Raw genomic sequence first — 21,775 nt, forward strand, 5'->3', positions numbered from 1 at the left:
TTGGAACACCATTCAGGTCAAAGATACACCCTGTTTAACCAAAGTACTTTTCTTACAAAAGAAAAAACTGCCGCATGAAAATAGACAATGGGCCAGAGTCTAATCTCACATAAATCAATGAAAAATTTCCCACAATTATTATTAATAGCATCCTGATGTATCCATTTTCCCTCAGAGTTACATGAACTGAAAATCTAGCATCACAGATAAAACACATAAGCCATCAAAGTAGAATAATTTTGTTCTTCTATTTTTCTCTTTGATGTGTTATTTCTTCGCCTGTCACATACTTGAGCTAAAAAATGAAATCTTGCCCAATTTCCCAATAATCACAGAACGACCTTAAACAATCATCTTTCAACTAGCCTTAGATTAAAATTTTAAAATCACCTTTAAAGTTCTCTTTCAACTTTTTCCTATCATTTGGAAGGGCATTCAGCGCATATTAGCTCTGGTCCAATGAAGACCAGCAGTAGAAAAGGCATGAAGTAACTACGATGCTTCTCTCATGCCAGCTGAGGGGATGGAGGGATTGGTGGCGGAGGGGACTGTATTGGAAACATTTTTGCTTCACATAATTCAGAACCTGATCTCATGAGTGATAAGGTAAGTTCAATTTTCAGTGTGGTCTTTGTTAACTATTGTTCAAAGGCTCTGAAGAAATAGGAATATATAACAACTTTCCCTCACCTATTTTTCAAGCCATAAATAAGAGGCTAGGTTACAGCATGTGGCACAAACCATTCTGAAAGCATTTTACTTTCTTCTTTCATGGGGCTATAAAATTATATGGTGCATTCTCAACTTCGGAAATTGCTGGAGGAAAAGAGCTTAGGAAATATTTATTTCCTACAGAACACAGGAAATATGCACAGCCTTCTCGCTATCTCTTTTTCCCTTAACTTCTGGATTTAGGCCAAGATTATTTAACTCATTAGCCTTTCACTGAAATTGTTAATCACAGCTGTCCAGTTGTTTTGGTTGTTATTTTTCATACATACTCAGTATGTGAAGCTAAAGTGGAACTGTACACAGTGACAGTGGCTTTCGTTCATTCATTCATTCATTCAAATGGTTACTGAGCACCTACTATATACCAGGGCGCCACACCGTGCGCTGGAGCTAGCAAGACGAAGAGTTCAGTCTCTGTGCCCAGGGAGCGTGAGGTCCAGCACAGGAGACTGAAAATAAATGGCAGCAACAATTCAGTCTATGAAGTCAATGTCAGAGGGATACTTGGGGAGCTGCAGAAGGTGCAGGATCCACATTCAGGTGGGGTCATTGTCGAGAAAGGCTCCTCCAGGGGCACATCTCAGCTGAAGCCTGAGAGATGAGGAGGAGTTTAGTCAAGCAAAAAGGAAAAGGGAAGAAGGGGCTGCTCCCAACAGATCCAGAGCACAGTCTAAACCCCAGAAGCGTCCAAACGACAGAACTGTGCTAAAAGGATTTTTGTTAACAGCTATCAATGTTTCAATTTCACCTCTGGAATGATGGAAGAATGATTTGCCGCGGTGATGGCACCATGTGTTCCTGAACCAGTGATGGATGGCGTCACAGCAGAATATCCGGGCAGAGACAGGAGGAAGCAGATCAGAGCTGAGGCCCAAAAATGACTCTGTCAGAAGCCATTTCATGTTGTGAAAATCCCATAAATTTCCTGAAACAAAGGTCAATTATACTTCAGATGAACCGACTGAAAGAGAAATGTGGACTGGAAAGAAGGGTGGTGGGAAAGCAAGCAGATGACATGGACAGATGTCTCCAAAAGAGCTTACGCACAATTTTTCCTTCAGTTTCTATAGTTCCTGTTGACAGGTGCTTTTGCAGTTCTATGAGGATTTCCTAATAAATAAAAACTTTAAAAAATATTGCATGATGCTTTGTTTCTTGCATTTTAAGGAGATGAAGAGGCATATCAAATTCATATCTTTGTTATGAAGATTGAGAAGCAGAATTTATTCGATCGAGTTTAAGCTTACTAAATATTTACATTTGGGGATTGAGGGTTTTTTTTTTTTTTTCTATTTTTAAGTTAAATCCAGATGTTTTCAATCCATGTAAAATGACAACAGATATGTAATACATTCCTCAAAAATCCATATAAAGCTTAGCACAATGCCTAGCATGTAATAAGTGCTCAATAAATGTTAGCTATTATTATTGTTGATATATATTTACAGAAAATAAATATAAAATGTTTTCTAAGACATATACACTCTTAAAAAAAACAGTACAGTCACATGGTGAAAAAAGCAAATAGTTTGCAATAACTTAGGATGAAAATCAACAGCGACTTGCCCCCTCCCACTCCTACTCTCCCATCTTATTCCTCAGATGCAGTTAAGTGCCTTTAACTCTTTTAGTAATTGCTTCAGGGGGTTGTCTCATATTTCTAAATTATAGGCCTATATATCATTTTATTGAGAAACCAATTTGAGGCATTATCAACTGAATTCTTTCCACAGCAGATGAGGGTTTAGATCTCTTGAGTCATTCTATTATTCATTCAGTCAACAAATAATTATTGAACACCGACTGTACCAAGCACTGAGTAGGTGCTGAGGATGCCCCGGTGAACAAAACTGACCAAACGCCTTGCCTGCAGGGAGCTTACATTCTAATGGGAAGAGAGACATTAAACAAACAAGTAAAATACATTGTATGCCAGGTGGTTATAAGTTCAAAAGAGAACAATTAAGTAAGGAGGGGCTAGGTGGAGGGACTACAGTTTTAATGGGTTAGTCCGGGAATGCTTCACTGAGAAGTTGATTATTTGACTCTAATCTTGGGAAATTTTCTTATATTGTTCCTTTGATAATTTATTCACCTTTGTTTTCTCTATTCTATCTTTGGGATGCCCTGTTGATCAGATAGGGCTGGTTTAATCCTCTACGCTGCTTGGATATTTTAAATATATTTTTTAAATTTCTCTCTGTTTTGTTTTTTGTGGATTTTCTTGATTTTATCTTTTCAACTCTTCATACTACAGGTATGTGGAGGTCTTCTTTTTTTCTTTCTTTCTTTCTTTTTTTTAAGACACTTGAGGTCTCCTGGGAAGTCACCTCTGACTTCTAGGCTCAGGAAAGAAACCAAATTGATGACATTTTATGCCCAAAGAAATGGATGGCAGTCCACTGACCCATGTAATCACCCTGTTTTCAGCCCTAAGCCTAAATACCACCCACTACTCTACTTGGAATTCCAGAATCCTAAGTCTTTCTGGGATTCCTCTGGGCAAATCTGATTTCTCTTGTCTCTATCTTCCTCTGTGTGCAGTGGAAGAGGCAGCTTCTTCTGCTCTGCAAAATTTGCTGAATCTGTATTCCAGAAATATGTGGAAATCTCTTATTTTTTATTGATTCCAATCACATTCTTTGTGTACTCATGGATTTGTTACTTTTACATGCCTTTACTACGATTCTGATGGAATCTAGGGAAGAAGAGAAAATTAATGTATTGTGTAACCTGCTGTCTATAACTGAATATCCATGTACAATTTTTAAAAGCATTTATTGATTGCTAATTTCCATCATATATATGCATACATTTATGTAAATTTTCCATATATTTATCCCAAATATATATTAATATATATGTGTCTGTATACACAAATGTATGAGTATATCGGTATGTATTTGTGTGTGTGCGTGTGTGTGTGTTAATCTTTTTTCCATCATTCCACTCTTCTGGGGTTAAGATATGTAAACTCAAGAAAGATCATCAATCTCAAAGACATAAAGTCCTACACATTATGTTTCAAGGTGAACAAGCATAGCATATTTTAGGGCCTGTAAGAATGGCTAGAGTGTAGGTTTGTTTTAGGAAGAGGGAAATGATCACAGAAGACTCTGGAGAGAAATTTTTTAAAACAGAGCCAGATCCTGAAGGACCGTGTAAACAAAGTTAAGAAGTTTGAAGTTTATTCTATGATCTATAGGGAACCACTGAATGAGTTGAGCAGAGAATGATGTAATCAGATTTATACTTTAGAAAAATCACTGGCTACAGCAGAAAGATTTAAGCAGGGTGCAAAATGGAGATGAGGATCAGCTTGCAGATGATTGCAATGATGCAAGCAAGCGATAAAGGTGGTCTGAACAGAGGTAGCGGCAGCAGAGATGGAAAGAATTGGACCAATTTGAGAGATATTTGGGAAGCAGAGTTGATGACTCTTGGTGTTTGTTAGCAATAGGAGTGGAAATGGGAAGAGGAGTCAGGGAAAATTGCCAGTTCTGACCTAGGCAGTGGGTGCTGGTGCCATTCACTAAGATAGGAAGCTTAGACAGACAGAGCAGCAGCTTAAGAAGAAGCTGATGGGGGAGAGAGAAGAGACTAGGATCCAGAAGCCAGCCATATCCCCCGAGGCAGCCCACAGCCATCCACATGGAGGGAGGTGCCCTCTCACCGGAATGTAGACTGAAGCACTGATTGATATATCCTGCCAGACACTCCCCAGAAATGGTGATTTGGGGACCAAAGTGAGAACAGGACTGTTTATTACTTCAGAGTCCACAGAAAAGACACCACAATTTCCAGAATTTATCTCCAGGGACAGAGGAAGTTTACTCCCACTGAAAAATTTTTAAATTGTATTTTTGTGGCAGGCCACGCATCGTGGATTCAACATGCTAATTACAGCTACATGAAAGTGTACTCCCCAATTCGAAGATACACATTCTATTCAAGCACACATACAACACTTATCCAAATCGATCCCATACCAGTCACAAAGACAGCATGAAATTTTTCAAAAATTTGATGTCATAGAGGTTACATTTTAACCACATTATTACTAAGTTAGACAACAATAGCAATATAGAAAAGGAGGAATACCACATTTTGATTAAAAGCACCTCCAAACAATTCATGAGTTAAAAAGGAAATGATAATGGAAATTACAAAATATCTAGACCTGAACAACCATCAAGGTATTACATATCAGAACGTATGGGGAACAGTTAAAGTTCCCCATAGGAACTTTAGGTTCTTAGGTATAAGTTTGTGGCCTCAAATATTTCTTTAAAACAGAATTGAAATGAATAAGCATTTACTTCAAGAAATGCATTAACTCACTCAAAAAAATTTAGACACCAAAGTCTCATCTTTTTTAATACAAAACATTATTGGGTATATTTTACCATAATAAAAATGGGGGGAAGGGGAACATTATTGGGTAAATAAACAAACACCTATTTGTCCAAGTAAAATTTATATCAGCCAAGTAATAAAAATGCTGATTTCATTCAATCTGCCTTCTTTGCTTTTTTATATCTATATTGATCAAAAACTTCAATGGGTTAGTAGATATTTGGCTTTTTCATATGTATTACGTATATATAATATCTATATGTACATGCAATATGATTCTCCGTATGTATATATCATAGTCCAACTCGGACATTTTGCCTCTAAATAGAAAACAGCTCTGAGAGAAGCAAGATGAAGGAATAAATAAGGACATGGGCCCGGGGTCAGAGAGCACTGAATTCTGTCTCCACTTTAATCTTGTATTATCTGGGTGACTTTGGCACATCTATGTAACCTCCGAAAACTTCAATTTCCTTCTCTGTAGATTAGAGTTGCTGTGACACTGGTACCAGCCACAAATGATTGTTACAGGTTACTGAATACACAGTGCCGGTATCGTCAGGGCAGGGCGGTGGGGAGGCACTTGTGGGTGTTTTTGTTTGTTTGTTTTTTTACCATTCTAATAAGTATTAAGTGACATTATGTTTTACTAAGAGACTGCTATAAACTGAAGGTTTGTGTCCTCCAAAATTCATCTGTTGAAAATACTAACTCACAATGTGATGATATTTGGAGTTGGGGCCCTTGGGGGTGATTACGAAGGTGTAGCCCTCGTGAATGGACTAGTGCCTTTATAAAACAGACCTTAGAGAGATCCTTCACCCCTTCCTGGAAGTTCATAGCGAGATGGCCGTTTATGAACCAGGAAGCGAGTCCTCGTCAGACACTATGAATCTGCCAGCACCTTGATCTTGGATTTCCCAACCTCCATAATTGTAAGAAATACATTTCTGTTGTTTACAAGCTACCCAGTCTATGGTATTATGTTATAGCAGCCCAAATGCGCTAAGACAGAGACATTCGTTATGATAGCAGCCCAAGGATCCCTATTCTAGTTGACAAGGGAATAAATATAAACAAGTCCCTAATCAATGACTTCACTAGTTGTTTTTCTTTCTTATCCAGCTGGGTGAATTGCTGAAATATAGGTATGGGCGCACAAATATACACAGACACACAAGCAAATCTCACCACTTTTGTCAAGTGCACCGTTTTGGACTATCATGGAAGACTTTCTTCTAGGACTTGAGGAGTAATGTGTACTCTTTTACACTTTTCCAAAGAGGAATAAGCAAGACTTGTAAGGTTTGGTCGGCAGAATAATGACTCCCAAAGATGCCCATGTCCTAATCTACTGAACCTGTGAATTTGTTACAATACATTTCATGGCAGGGGGCATTTAATGCTGCAGATGGAATTAAAGCGGCTGATCAGCAGGTCCTGAGATGAGGACAGTATCCTTAGTTATCCCAGTGAGCCCAGTGGAATCGCAAGGCATCTTTAGAAATAAAAGAGGGAGAGAGGAGACTCAGAGTCAGAGGGACGCAGCAGGAGAAAAACTCCACCTGTCATTTGCTGGCTTTGAAGATGGAAGCAGGTCACATACCAAGGAACGTGGGCAGCCTCTAGAAGCCAGAAAAAAGCCAGGGAACAGATTTTCCCCTAAGCCTTCAGAAGGAACGCAGCCTTGCCAATGCCTTAATTTTAGTGAGACCAGTTTTGGACTTCTGACCTCCAGAAGCTGAAGAGAATAAATCTGTATTGTTTTAAGTCACTGAGTTTGAGATAATTTGTTAGAGTGGTAGCAGGAAACGAATATATAAGAGTTCCTTACAAGGAAAGAAAGATGAGGTGACCCCTCACTGGATACATTTCTGAAAGGACTTTGTTCCCATTAATCCACAGAATCCAGACTATGTTTGTGATTCCTGCCTTGGTTACAGTTTCTCAGGATTCAGTCCTGGGACATCTCATCCCTCTGTGTTCTCCCTGACTCTGTAACTTCATCCACATTCATGGCTTTAGATGCCATTTTTATATAGGGCTGACCCACAAGTTTGTATCTCTCACTTAGCCCTCCTTTCAGAGCTCCAGGCCAGAATATCTCCGCTTGGGTATCTCACAGGGATCTCAAGCTACAGGGATCCAACACTGAACTCTTCATTTTCTACTCTCCACTCCCCATCCTCACACCCCCAGCCTGCCTTTCCCTAGACTTCTCCAATTGCTCATGATAGAAAGTAGTCAAAAAACATTTGACACCTTTTCTCAACCTCCGATTACCGAGTCTTGCCAAGTCTGTCCTCAAATCTGTTTCTAATTCACTCAGTTCTTGCCACCTTTTGTCACCACCCTAGTCCAAGCTATCATCATCTTTTCCCTGAACTACTGTAACAGCCTCCTAACAGCCCTGCTTCCCTCAATACCCCTCCAGTTCATTCTCCACACTGCAGCCAGGGTGATTTTTTTTTTTTTTTTTGGCCCGCCTCGTGACTTGTGGGATCTTAGTTCCCTGACCAGGGATCGAACCCGGGCCCTCCGCAGTGAAAGTGCAGAGTCCTAACCACTGGACCATCAGGGAACTCCCCAGAGTGATCTTTCAAAATATGAATAAGATGATCCATGCCTCTGCTTAAGACCCTTTCGGGCTTCCCGTTGCTCGTGCGAGAATATCCAAACCTGCTCTTTTCTGGCTGGAATCATGGAGGGAGCAGAAGAGAAGAAAAAGAAGGTTCCCGCTGTACCAGAAACCCTTAAGAAAAAGCAAAGAAATTTCACAGAGCTGAAGATCAAGCTCCTGAGAAGTTATCCAAAAGATGCTTTGAAAGGCAAGGAGGAAGTTTATCAATGAAAAGGCTAAGCACTGTTACAAGGAGTATAGGCAGATGTACAGAAGCAATATTCGAATAGCTAGGATGGCAAGAAAAGCTGGCAACTTCTATGTGCCTGAGGAACCCAAACTGGCACTTGTTATCAGGATCAGAGGTAGCCAAGGTGTGAGCTCAAAGGTCCGAAAGGTGCTGCAGCTTCTTCGCCTGCTCCAGATCTTCAGTGGCACCTTTGTGAAGCTCAGCGAGGCTTCAGTCAACATGTTGAGGATTGTGGAACCACATATTGCATGGGGGTACCCAAACCTGAAGTCAGAAAATGAACTGATCTACAAGTTTGGCTATGGCAAAATCAACAAGAAGTGAATTGCCCTGACAGACAACACATGGATTGCTCAGTCACTTGGTAAATGTGGCATCATCTGCATGGAGGATCCGATTCATGAGATCTGTTCTGTTGGAAAACGTTTCAGAGAAGCAAACAACTTCCCGTGACCCTTCCAATTGTCTTCTCCACTAGGTGTAATGAAGAAAAAGACCACCCATCTTCTAGAAGGTGGAGATGCTGGCACCAGATCAATAGGCTTATTAGAAGGATGAACTAAGGTATCTACCTTGATTATTTCTGTAATCTGGTCAGTTAATAAACGGTGACTGCTTTCAAATTGAAAGGAAAAAGAAAAAAGAAAACCCAAACCCTTGAGCATGGCTTAAAAGGCCCCGCACGATCCTCCTGCATCTCTCCAAATCCATCTCCTGCCGCTACCCCCGTGCAGCCGCATTGACCTGCTTTTAATTCCTTGAAGATTCCAACCCCCCTCCAACCTCAGGGCCTTCATACAAGCTATTCCTTCTGCCTGGAACACGTGCCTCCTAACTTTCCACATGACTCTTCATCCATCAGGTTTCATCTTATCAGAGAGATCTCCTCCAACTTAAAGTAGTCCTCATAACATCCTGTTACTTTCTTCCATAGCTCTTATCAAAATCATGAATTACACACACACTTAATTGTTTAATTCCTGTAACCCTTACTGGTCTGTACACTCCCCAGACCATGTCTGCTGTGTTCATCTCTGCATTGCTCACCCCAGGCACAGAGTCTAACACATAGTAAGTGCTCAGCCATGTTTGGTAAAGGAATAAATTAATAAATGAATGATGAATTTGGATGCAGTAAACAGAATTTTTAAAATCTTCTGTCACCTTTTAGAAATTATTTCTTCCTCTGTCCCCCACCAGACTCTCTTTGCCACTTACTCTTCCCTTCCCTAGCCAGTGCCTATGCTCCAAAACCTTTCTGCAGTATCAAAATACATCTATCCTGCCACATTCCCACAGGGACTCTGCCCTCTTCTGGCCAATATGGGAACTGATTCCATTTTACTGGAGCTTGAGGATTTATTTTCCTTCTCGGATATTTTTATCTTAATCAGCAACTTCTGGAAAACCAAGAGTTTGGCCCAAAATAAAGACTCCAAATCCATTTCTGTTTAGTAATGTGTATAAATAAAGTCCATTAACAAATTCACGAGTGATGAATCCTAAATATAACCATGGCAGATGTCACTCGTTAATCCAGCACCTGTTTATTACTCTATCTACTCTGGCTGTGAAACTTAGAACTTTTCAAGGAGACCCAGACCCAATAGGGGAGAAGGATATTGTAACTAAGTTAATGAAACCGTCCCCTCTGTAGACAACTTCCCATCTCACTTCCCCCAGATCAGGACACTGGGGAGGAGAATGATCCCTGGGCTGAAAATTTAATCAGCTCCTATACATTATGGCACATGTAAGACCTTCTCATGCTCCCATCATGACTGACAGAGTATCATTTCTAATAAAGGTTAGAGGATCAAGAAAAAGAACTGACACTACTCTGCAAGACTCCAGGGGGATGTTTAGAAAATCGTTGCTTTCTAGATGACATTGCCTTTGAGAATTGTTAGCGCTTGTATGTGTGTGATCCAACAGTTAATTGTGGGACCAGAGGAAATACTTGTTGGACAGAATGTCTGCCACTCCCCCTAGCAGGGAGACCTGAAAAGCAGTCTGGATTTGGGACACCCACGGCCGCCCTGGGCTACTCTGAGGCACTTGAAATTCCAGAGGCCACCTTGGATTGGCCTGCTGGTGCCACCCCTTCCCACCGCTCTCCCTCATTCCACTCCCAGCCCTGGGCATTATTATAGGCTGAAAAACTCAGACTTGGGGAAATGCAATGCTAGGGATGAGGGATGGACCCGGGAATAAAACCAAATCCTGTGTATAAGGGTAGGATTTCCCAAAAGGTGGGTGGAGTTTCTCCCATGGGAGTTTAGAAACGAGGCATTTTTTTTTGAGAGGCACATATCTGAGGACAGAGGTGTAAGGTTGGGTATGGAACACCCACAAGAAAACACCCTGTGAATTGTTCAACTTCTTGGATTGTTTTCTCCTAGACTATGGGAAATGCTGTATTTAGTGTATAACATTTGGGGTATTTATTTTTATATTATAGATTATTTATAATTATATTAGATTATTATTAGATTAGATTGTTATTATTATATACCCGGTATGTTATATTAACATAATAATATTAATATACTATATCATATTATTATTACAACCCTCCATGTGGTAATTCTTTTTAGATACACCAACCCTTCAATAAAATCTGATTTACCCAGAAATCATTGTATGAGAATGTTGAGGTAAATATAGGTATAATGCAGTGTAATTATATTCGTCAGAATCTTTTGGTGGCTGCAAATCAAATTGGTTTAAGTGAAAAGACGAATTCATTGGATCATTGAACTGAAAATTCAGGTGCTCAAACTAAACATTCAAGAATCTCTCTTTCCTTCTCTTAAGTGTAATTTCCTCTGTGTTGTCTTTATTTTCAAGCGGTTACTCCCATAGACGGGTGGAATGGCTACTAGTAGCTCCAATTTAGCAACTCCAACAAAATCAGAGCTTCTATTTCCAAAATGTTTCAGAAACAGTATTAGGCAGATACCTATTTGCTCCACTTGTCCAATCTCAAACCAATCACTGTGGACAGGAATGGCCAAACCTGGGTAAAATGTCCACCTCCAGAGCAAGGGGATTAAGTCAGGTCCTTGAACTACATAAACCAAATCTAAAATTACACATCCGGATGCAAGACACATAACATTTTAAAATAGATATGTTATATCAGGTACTGATAAGTCTTCTAAATAAAAATTTATATTTTTATTTATTTTCAATATAAAAATATAGCAAATTAAAAGAATAGAGGTGTGATCCAGCAATCCCACTCCTGGGCATATATCCAGACAAAACTATAATTCAAACAAATACATGCACCTAAATTCATAGCACCACTATTCACAATAGCCGAGACATGGAAACAACCTAAATATCCATTGACAGATGAATGGATAAAGAAGATATGGTACATATATACAATGGAATACTACTCAGCCATAAAAAAGAATGAAATAATGCCATTTGCAGCAACATGGATGCAACTAGAGATTATCATACTAAGTGTAAGTCAGAAAGAGAAAGAAAAATACCATAAATGAACCTATCTACAAAACAGAAACAGAAACACGGACATGGAGAACAGAATGGTGGTCGCCGAGAAGAAGGGGGTTGGGAGAGGGATGGAGTGGGAGGTTGGGTTAGCAGATGTAAGCTTTTATATATAGAATGGATAAACAACAAGATCCTACTGTATAGCACGAGAACTATATTCAGTATGCTATGATAAACCATAATGGAAAAGAATATTAAAAAACGTATACATGTATAACTGAATCACTTTGCTGTACAGCAGTAATTAACACCATATTGTAAATCAACTATACTTTAATTTAAAAAATTGCTAAAGAAAAAAAAAATCATAGAGGAGGACAAAGTTTGCTTTTTAGAAAGGGTCAGCAGGGAATGAGGTCAGGACGAGTGGTTGACTCTGGCATAGAGGGTTTCAGCTATGGGCAATGAGAAGGGCAAAAGCTCCGAGGGTGACATGCGCTGGGAGTATCTGACAGACAGTGGAAGGCCCCTGTGGCTGAAATACAGCAAGCAAAGAGTAAATGGTAGGCAATGAAGGAAGAGAGGGAGAGAGGGGGCAAATGAGGGACCGCCTTGTAGACCATGGCAAAGACCGTAACCTTTATTCTAAATGGAGCAGGAAGGCATTGAAGTAATTTGAGCTCAGGATCAACATGTTGCTACTTATATTTTAAGAGGATGACTGCCTACTGTTATAGACTTTAGGAGGCATCAGGGGAGGGAAGAGTGGAACCAGATGAGTGAGGAGGCACAGAGCACCAACAAAAGATGAAAGATAACAGTGGCTTTGGTTACGATAGTCGTGGTAGAAGCTGGATACATGGTCAAATTCAAGAATTATCTTTGAAGTCAATGCCAATAGGATTAGGAGATGGATTTGATAGAGGATGTGAAAGAAAGGGGTCCAGGATGATTTCAAGGCTTCTTGCTGGAGGAAGCAAGGGCTCCATGGAGGTAACACTATGTAAAGAATACTGGCAGCATGTCACACCACCACACACACACATTTTATTGAAGAGCTCATGAACTCTATTACTTATGATCTGGCACTCAATGCCTGCACGTGTCTGGTAATCCCAAACACTGCTCTCAAGACTAACATCCTTCAGGCCTGCAGGGAAACACCTCTTGCCTCATATCCTTGAACTATAAGCATATGACTGTCCTGAAGGTATACAGGTTATGTTATTCCCAGTGCTGGAGGTGAAACACTGCTTTGAGCGAGAAGAGGATTGGAGCAGTGCAAGTTCTCAGGTAAGAGAGACAAATGACCTTGTTATACCTTTCCTCTTACACAGATAGCATCATTTCCCAGCAGTACTGAACATCAGTTTTCTTGCTTCTCTTGATGCTCCAATTTGTGGCCTGGAAGATACCCACCAACTATCTCATTATTCAAAACTGTTGCATATGGTTTCTGAAAAAACAATTGGCAATATTTTAAAAATTGTCATTACTCTTAAACTTATAGATGTAGACCTAGATCTAACTAATGCATGAACTATGATACTGATTATTTACATTGGTAATTAGATGAACATTGAACTCTAGATTTGCAAATGGTTTTACTTTTATGAAAATACCTAGTAAGATTTAATTAACTTTTCCAAACCATTTAAATTTAAATATATGTAAATTAGGCACAGAGCCCTGCAGAGGTAAGCCTTGAACTTTAGCTCCGTGAAGGGATCAGCTGCATTTCTTTATCCCACGGTCAACATGCCATGGGTATCCCAGCACCAGTCCACTGGTCTGAACATTTTTTGGAGATGGACTAGTTTTAGTTTAATAATTTTGATTTAAAATTTTGATATGCATTAATTATCATATGTATTTTTGCCTTTAACTTTTGTAGACAATTTAAACTATTTAGAAGAAATAACTTTCCTGAAAAGACAGAAATAATTTTAACTTTTTGACTTTGCATTTACTCTAATATGCACTCATGAATATATCCAATTTTGTATCCACTGAATACACCCACATTTTATTGTTTAATCCTTCAGAACCTAACTGCCAATATGACACAAATTAAATGAAAATCTTTATTACAACGTGATAAATGACTTTGCTAAAGTCAAGAAAAATCTGTTTTATGGAATAACTATATAAAAATGTACACAATAATATGTACTGATAATAATGTGTGAATTACGCATATCTTTTATTTTATTTTTTAAATTTATTTTTATACAGCAGATTCTTATTAGTTATCCATTTTATACATATTAGTGTATATATGTCAATCCCAAACTCCCAATTCATCCCACCACCACCACCACCACCCACCCCCCTGCCGCTTTCCCCCCTTGGTGTCCATACGTTTGTTCTCTACATCTGTGTCTCTATTTCTGCCTTGCAAACCAGTTCATCTGTACCATTTTTCTAGGTTCCACATATATGTGTTAATATACGATATTTGTTTTTCTCTTTCTGACTTATTTCACTCTGTATGACAGTCTCTAGGTCCATCCACATCTCTACAAATGACCCAATTTCGTTCCTTTTTATGGCTGAGTAATATTCCATTCTATATATGTACCACACCTTCTTTATCCACTCATCTGTCGATGGGCATTTAGGTTGCTTCCATGCCCTGGCTATTGTAAATAGCATTGCAATGAACATTGGGGTACATGTGTCTTTTTGAATTATGGTTTTCTGTGGGTATATGCCCAATAATGGGATTGCTGGGTCATATGGTAATTCTATTTTTAGTATTTTAAGGAACATCCATACTGTTCTCCATAGTGGCTGTATCCATTTACATTCCCACCAACAGTGCAAGAGGGTTCCCTTTTCTCCACACCCTCTCCAGCATTTGTTGTTTGTAGATTTTCTGATGATGTCCATTCTAACCCGTGTGAGGTGATACCTCATTGTAGTTTTGATTTGCTTTTCTCTAATAGTTAGTGATGTTGAGCAGCTTTTCATGTGCCTCTTGGCCATCTGTATGCCTTCTTTGGAGAAATGTCTATTTAGGTCTTCTGCCCATTTTTGGATTGGGTTGTTTGTCTTTTTAATATTGAGCTGCATGTGCTGTTTATATATTTTGGAGATTAATCCTTTGTCTGTTGATTCGTTTGCAAATATTTTCTCCCATTCTGAGGGTTGTCTTTTCGTCTTGTTTATAGTTTCCTTTGCTGTGCAAAAGCTTTGAAGTTTCATTAGGTTCCATTTGTTTATTTTTGTTTTTATTTCCATTACCCTAGGAGGTGGGTCAAAAAGGATCTTGCTGTAATTTACGTAAAAGAGTGTTCTTCCTATATTTTCCTCTAGAGTTTTATAGTGTCCGGTCTTACATTTAGGTCTTTAATCCATTTTGAGTTTATTTTTGTGTATGGTGTGAGGGAGTGTTCTAATTTCATTCTTTTACATGTACCTGTCCAGTTTTCCCAGCACCACTAATTGAAGAGACTGTCTTTTCTCCATTGTGTATCCTTGCTTCCTTTGTCATAGATTAGTTGACCATAGGTGCAAGGGTTTATCTCTGCGTTTTCTATCCTGTTCTATTGATCTATATTTCTGTTTTTGTGCCAGTACCATATTGTCTTGATTACTGTAGCTTTGTAGTATACTCTAAAGTCAGGGAGTCTGATTCCTCCAGCTCCATTTTTTTCCCTCAAGACTGCATTTTTATTCAGGGTCTTTTGTGTCTCCATACAAATTTTAAGGTTTTTTGTTCTAGCTCTGTAAAAAATGCCATTGGTAATTTGATAGGGATTGCATTGAATCTGTAGATTGCTTTGGGTAGTATAGTCATTTTCACAATATTGATTCTTCCAATTCAAGAACATGGTATATCTCTCCATCTGTTTGTGTCATCTTTGATTTCTTTCATCAGTGTCTTATAGTTTTATGAGTACAGGTCTTTTACCTCCTTAGGTAGGTTTATTCCTAGGTATTTTATTCTTTTTGATGCAATGGTGAATGGGATTGTTTCCTTAATTTCTCTTTCTGATCTTTTGTTGTTAGTGTATTGGAATGCAAGAGAATTCTGTGCATTAATTTTGTATCCTGCAACTTTACCAAATTCATTGATTAGTTCTAGTAGTTTTCTGGTGGCATCTTTAGGAATCTCTATGTATAATATAATGTCATCTGCAAACAGTGACAGTTTTACTTCTTCTTTTCCAACTTGTATTCCTTTTATTTCTTTTTCTTCTCTGATTGCCATGGCTAGGACTTCCAAAACCATGTTGAATAATAGTGGCAAGAGTGGACATCCTTGTCTTGTTCCTGATCTTAGAGGAGATGCTTTCAGTTTTTCACCACTGAGAATGATGTTTGCTGTGGGTTTGTCGTATATGGGCTTCATTATGTTGAGGTAGGTTCCTCAACATAATATGCCCACTTTCTGGAGAGTTTTTATCATAAATTGGTGCTGAATTTTGTCAAAAGCTTTTTCTGCATCTACTGAGATGATCATATAGTTTTTATTCTTCAGTTTGTTAATATGGTGTATCACACTGATTGATTTACATATATTGAAGAATCCTTGCATCCCTGGGATAAGTCCCACTTGATCATGGTGTATGATCCTTTTAATGTGTTGTTGGATTCTGTTTGCTAGTATTTTGTTGAGGGTTTTTGCATCTATATTCATCAGTGATATTGGTCTGTGATTTTCTTTTTTTGTAGTATCTTTGTCTGGTTTTGGTGTCAGGGTGATGGTGGCTTCATAGAATGAATTTGGGAGTGTTCCTTCCTCTGCAATTTTTTGGAAGAGTTTGAGAGGGATGGGTGTTAGCTCTTCCCTAAATGTTTGATAGAATTCACCTGTGAAGCCATATGGTCCTGGATTTTGTTTCTTGGAAGATTTTTAATCACAGTTTCAATTTCATTACTTGTGATTGGTCTGTTCATATTTTCTATTTCTTTCTGGTTCAGTCTTGGAAGCTTATACCTTTCTAAGTATTTGTCCATTTCTTCCAGGCTGTCCATTTTATTGGCATAGAGTTGCTTGTAGTAGTCTCTTATGATGCTTTGTATTTCTGTGGTGTCCATTGTAACTTCTCCTTTTTCATTTGTAATTTTATTGATTTGAGTCCTCTCCCTCTTTTTCTTGATGAGTCTGGTTAAAGGTTTATTAATTTTGTTTATCTTCTCAAAGAACCAGCTTTTAGTTTTATTGACCTTTGCTATTGTTTCCTTCATTTCTATCTCATTTATTTCTGCTCTGATTTTAAGATATCTTTCCTTCTACTAACTTTGGGTTTTGTTTGCTCTTCTTTCTCTAGTTCCTTTAGGTGTAAGGTTAGATTGTTTATTTGAGATTTTTTTCTTGTTTCTTGAGGTAGGATTGTATTGCTATAAACCTTCCTCTTAGAAGGGCTTTTGCTACATCTCATAGGTTTTGGATCATTGTGTTTTTGTTGTCATTTGTCTCTAGGTTTTTTTCGATTTCCTCTTTGATTTCTTCAGTGATCTCTTGGTTATTAAGTAGTGTATTGTTTAGCCTCCATGTATTTGTTCTTTTTACGTTTTTTTCCCTGTAATTTATTTCTAATCTCATAGCATTGTGGTCAGAAAAGATGCTTGATATGATTTCAATTTTCTTAAATTTACCAAGGCTTGATTTGTGACCCAAGATGTGATCTATCCTGGAGAATGTTCCATGTGTACGTGAGACGAAAGTGTAATCTGCTGTTTTTGGTTGGAATGTCCTATAAATATCAATTAAATCTATCTGGTCTATGGTGTCATTTAAAGCTTGTGTTTCCTTGTTAATTTTCTGTCTGGATGATCTGTCCATTGGTGTAAGTGAGGTGTTAAAAATCCCCCACTATTATTGTGTTACTGTCGATTTCCTCTTATATAGCTGTTAGCATTTGCCTTATGTATTGTGGTGCCCCTATGTTGGGTGCATATATATTTATAATTGTTATATCTTCATCTTGGATTGATCCCTTGATCATTATGTAGTGTCCTTCCTTGTCTCTTGCAACATTCTTTACTTTAAAGTCTATTTTATCTGATATGAGTATTGCTACCCCAGCTTTCTTTTGATTTCCATTTGCATGGAATATCTTTTTCCATTCCCTCACTCTCAGTTTGTATGTGTCCCTAGGTCTGAAGTGGGTCTCTTGTAGACAGCATATATACAGGTCTTGTTTTTGTATCCATTCAGCGAGCCTGTGTCTTTTGGTTGGATCATTTAATCCATTCACATTTAAGGTAATTATCAATATGTATGTTTCTATTACCATTTTCTTAATTGTTTTGGGTTTGCTTATGTAGGTCCATTTCTTCTCTTGTGTTTCCCACTTAGAGAAGTTCCTTTAGCGTTTGTTGTAGAGCTGGTTTGGTGGTGCTGAATTCTCTTAGCTTTTGCTTGTCTGTAAAGCTTTTGATTTCTCCATCGAATCTGAATGAGATCCTTTCCAGGTAGAGTAATCTTGTTTGTAGTTTCTTCCCTTTCCTCACTTTAAATATATTGTGCCACTCTCTTCTGGCTTGTAGAGTTTATGCTGAGAAATCAGCTGTTAACCATATGGGAGTTCCCTTGTATGTTGTCATTTTTCCCTTGTTGCTTTTAATAATTTTTCTTTGTCTTTAATTTTTGTCAGTTTCATTATTATGTGTCTCGGTGTGTTTCTCCTTGGGTTTATCCTGCCTGGGACTCTCTGTGCTTCCTGGACTTGGGTGGCTATTTCCTTTCCCATGTTAGGGAAGATTTTGACTATAATCTCTTCAAATATTTTCTCTGGTCCTTTCTCTCTCTCTTCTCCTTCTGGGACCCCTATAATGCAAATGTTGGTGCATTTAATGTTGTCCCAGAAGTCTCTTAGGCTGTTTTCATTTCTTTTCATTCTTTTTTCTTTATTCTGTTCCGTGGCAGTGAATTCCACCTTCAGTCTTCCAGGTCACTTACCTGTTCTTCTGCCTCAGTTATTCTGCTATTGATTCCTTCTAGTGTATTTTTCATTTCAGTTATTGTATTATTCATCTCTGTTTGTTTGTTCTTTAATTCTTCTAGGTGTTTGTTCTTTAATTCTTCTAGGTCTTTGTTAAACATTTCTTGCATCTTCTCGATCTTTGCCTCCATTCTTTTTTTTTCTTTTAACATCTTTACTGGAGTATAATTGCTTTACAGTGGTGTGTTAGTTTCTGCTTTATAACAAAGTGAATCAGCTATACATATACATATATCCCCACATCTCCTCCCTCTTGCATCTCCCTCCCACCCTCCCTATCCCACCCTTCTAGGTGGTCACAAAGCACTGAGCTGATCTCCCTGTATTATGTGGCTGCTTCCCACTAGCTATCTATTTTACATTTGGTAGTGTATATATGTCCATGCCACTCTCTCACTTCGTCCCAGCTTACCCTTCCCCCTCCCCATGTGCTCAAGTCCATTCTCTATGTCTCTGTCTTTATTCCTGTCCTGCCCTTAGGTTCTTCAGAACCATTTTCTTTTTTTTTTTTTTTAGATTCCATATATATGTGTTAGCATACGGTATTTGTTTTTCTCTTTCTGACTTACTTCACTCTGTATGACAGACTCTAGGTCCATCCTTTGCCTCCATTCTTTTTCCGAGGTCCTGGATCATCTTCACTATCATTATTCTGAATTGTTTTTCTGGAAGGTTGTCTATCTGCAGTCCATTTAGTTGTTTTCCTGGGGTTTTATCTTGTTCCTTCATCTGGTACATTGTCTTCTGCCTTTTCATTTTGTCTGTCTTTCTGTGAATGTGGTTTTTGTTCCACAGGCTGCAGGATTGTAGTTCTTCTTGCTTCTGCTGTCTGCCCTCTGGTGGATGAGGCTATCTCAGAGGCTTGTGCAAGCTTCCTGATGGGAGGGACTGGTGGTGGGTAGAGCTGGCTGTTGCTCTGGTGGGCAAAGCTCAGTAAAACTTTAATCTGCTTGTCTGCTGATAGGTGAGGCTGAGTTCCTTCCCTGTTGGTTGTTTGGCCTGAGGCGACCCAGCACTGGAGCCTACAGGCTCTTTGGTGTGGCTAATGGCGGACTCCAGGAGGGCTCATGCCAAGGAGTACTTCCCAGAACTTCTGCTGCCAGTGTCCTTGTCCCCATGGTGAGCCACAGCCACCTCCCACCTCTGCAGGAGACCCTCCAACACTAGCAGGTAAGTCTCGTTCAGTCTTCTATGGGGTCACTGCTGCTTCCCCTGGGTCCCAATGCGCACACTACTTTGTGTGTGCCCTCCAAGAGTGGAGTCTCTGTTTGCCCCAGACCTGTCAAAGTCCTGCAATCAAATCCTGCTAGCCTTCAAAGTCTGATTCTCTGGGAATTCCTCCTCCTGTTGCTGGACCCCCAGGTTGGGAAGCCTGATGTGGGGCTCAGAACCTTCACTCCAGTGGGTGGACTTCTGTGGTATAAGTGTTCTCTAGTTTGTGAGTCATCCACCCAATGGTTATGGGGTTTGATTTTATTGTGAGTGCACCCCTCCTACCCTCTCATTGCGGCTTCTCCTTTGTCTTGGATGTGGGGTATCTTTTTTGGTGAGTTCCAGTGTCCTCCTGTCGATGACTGTTCAGCAGTTAGTTGTGATTACGGTGCTCTCACAGGAGAAAGTGAGCTCACGTCCTTCTACTCCGCCATCGTGAACCAATCTTTCTGCATATCTTTTTTTACTACTCATCTAAATATTTCCAGCCTATAAATTAAATGGTGCTTAGTAATGATGGTTAAATTAAATTCAGCCATCTTCAATATTTTGCCAAATTTCAGTCTTATAAAACTAATGTTGTCTCATATTTTTTATTCTGTTACTGTATACATTTGACAAGGGAAGAAGATAGAACATATTTTATTCAACCATTGATTGGTTTGATTTATAACTTAAACATTTGGACATGTGGTATGTGGATGTCCATTTGTGCTCTTGCCTGAGCCCTGCAAATGATAGGGGCAGCCTCATTCAAAATACCAAGAGAGTACCAAGAAGAGTGTGATTAACTCTGGAAGGTCAAGGAAGGTTCCACTGAGGAGCTGGTGCTTGACTGGATCATCAAGGATGGTTAGAAACTCAACAGGCAGAGGAAGGAAGGGCATTCAGAGTGTAGGAACAGCACCTGCAAAGCTGAGTGATCATGCACTGTGAAATGCAGTATGTGTGACACATTTGGGCATAAAGTTTTGTGGAGATAAGAGAATGGTTGGGCATGGAGCTAGAGATAAGACTTGGAGAAAGACATCTAGAGCAGATACACATCATCTACTGCTTTTATTCATTCAGAAATATCTGTTTTGAGTACTTGCCACTTGCCAGGCACTAGGCTAGACACTGGAGGTACAACTACAAACCAGGCAGCAATTTTGCTCTCTAGGGTTTATGTGGAGAGTGTCGTGGAGAAAGACGTTGTGTCACAGTCACTGTGCATGTCTTAGGAAGTACCTGAAGGAAGGGATCCTGGGACAAATATCCTTGCAGTTCTAACCAGCCCAGCATCTTAAACCAAGAAAGTACTCCACACATTCAATTGCTGAATTAAAGTGAAAAAATTATTACTGGCATATTTGAATTTATCCTTAAGGCTATATTGCAGGAAGCACAGTTGTGAACTATTCCCGAAGGTCTCAAGTCTGAGGGATGCAGGGAATCCATTAGCTCAGTGTTAGAAATGCTTTGAGGGAGTTGAAGCCTTGCAAACAATAAAATATTAATGAAAATTAAAATAATAACAAATTATTATTACCACAAGGGGGGAAAGCAGGGGGTGGGATGAACCGGGAGATTGGGATAGACATATATACACTAATATGTATAAAATAGATAACTAATAAGAACCTGCTGTATAGCACAGGGAACTCCACTTCATTTTGCTGTACAGTAAAAACTAACACAACATTGTAAAAAAACTATACCCCAATTTAAAAAAAATTGTGAATATACAACCCAAGGGTGTTTCATTCCTATTTGAAAAAAATATTATTATTACCAATAATTACAGCTGCCATTTATCAGTCATTTAATATGTGCTGATCCCTATGTTAAGTGCTCTTCATGAATGGTCTCTACAATCTCTTGCTTCTCACACCAACCCTTTGACATAGATGGAGACACTGAAGGGCAGCAACATGAATTAACCGGCCCTGAAACAGCTAATAAGCAATAGATCAGAAGTTCAAATCCAGGTCTGCCTGGATCTAGAGAGACCTGGAAGGTGTCCTTTACACACACACACACACACACACACACACACACGGAACAGACAGAGCTTTTAAAATAGTCCAAAGAACTGTGATCACCCTCAAAATGCACCGCCTTGTGGTTTTTTTTCTCTCCTGGCAATTCTACAAGATTTGGACAGTGGCCACGTCTATATAATAAACAGATGGAATCTGG

General features: G+C 39.1%; 1 long non-coding RNA gene, 1 other non-coding gene and 1 pseudogene across 2 annotated transcripts in view; 1 reads left to right on the forward strand and 2 right to left on the reverse strand.

The window, feature by feature from the left end:
• Window positions 1-21,775, reverse strand: part of LOC132372597 (uncharacterized) — an 81,161-nt gene that overhangs the window by 14,249 nt on the left and 45,137 nt on the right. The window lies entirely within an intron of this gene.
• Window positions 7,597-7,669, reverse strand: TRNAE-UUC (transfer RNA glutamic acid (anticodon UUC)). The gene has a single exon. It is a non-coding gene; the product is annotated as a tRNA-Glu (tRNA).
• Window positions 7,790-8,521, forward strand: LOC132372596 (large ribosomal subunit protein uL30-like; annotated as a pseudogene).

The sequence above is a fragment of the Balaenoptera ricei genome, chromosome 10 (genome assembly GCF_028023285.1).
Source record: "Balaenoptera ricei isolate mBalRic1 chromosome 10, mBalRic1.hap2, whole genome shotgun sequence".
Lineage (NCBI taxonomy): Eukaryota > Metazoa > Chordata > Mammalia > Artiodactyla > Balaenopteridae > Balaenoptera > Balaenoptera ricei.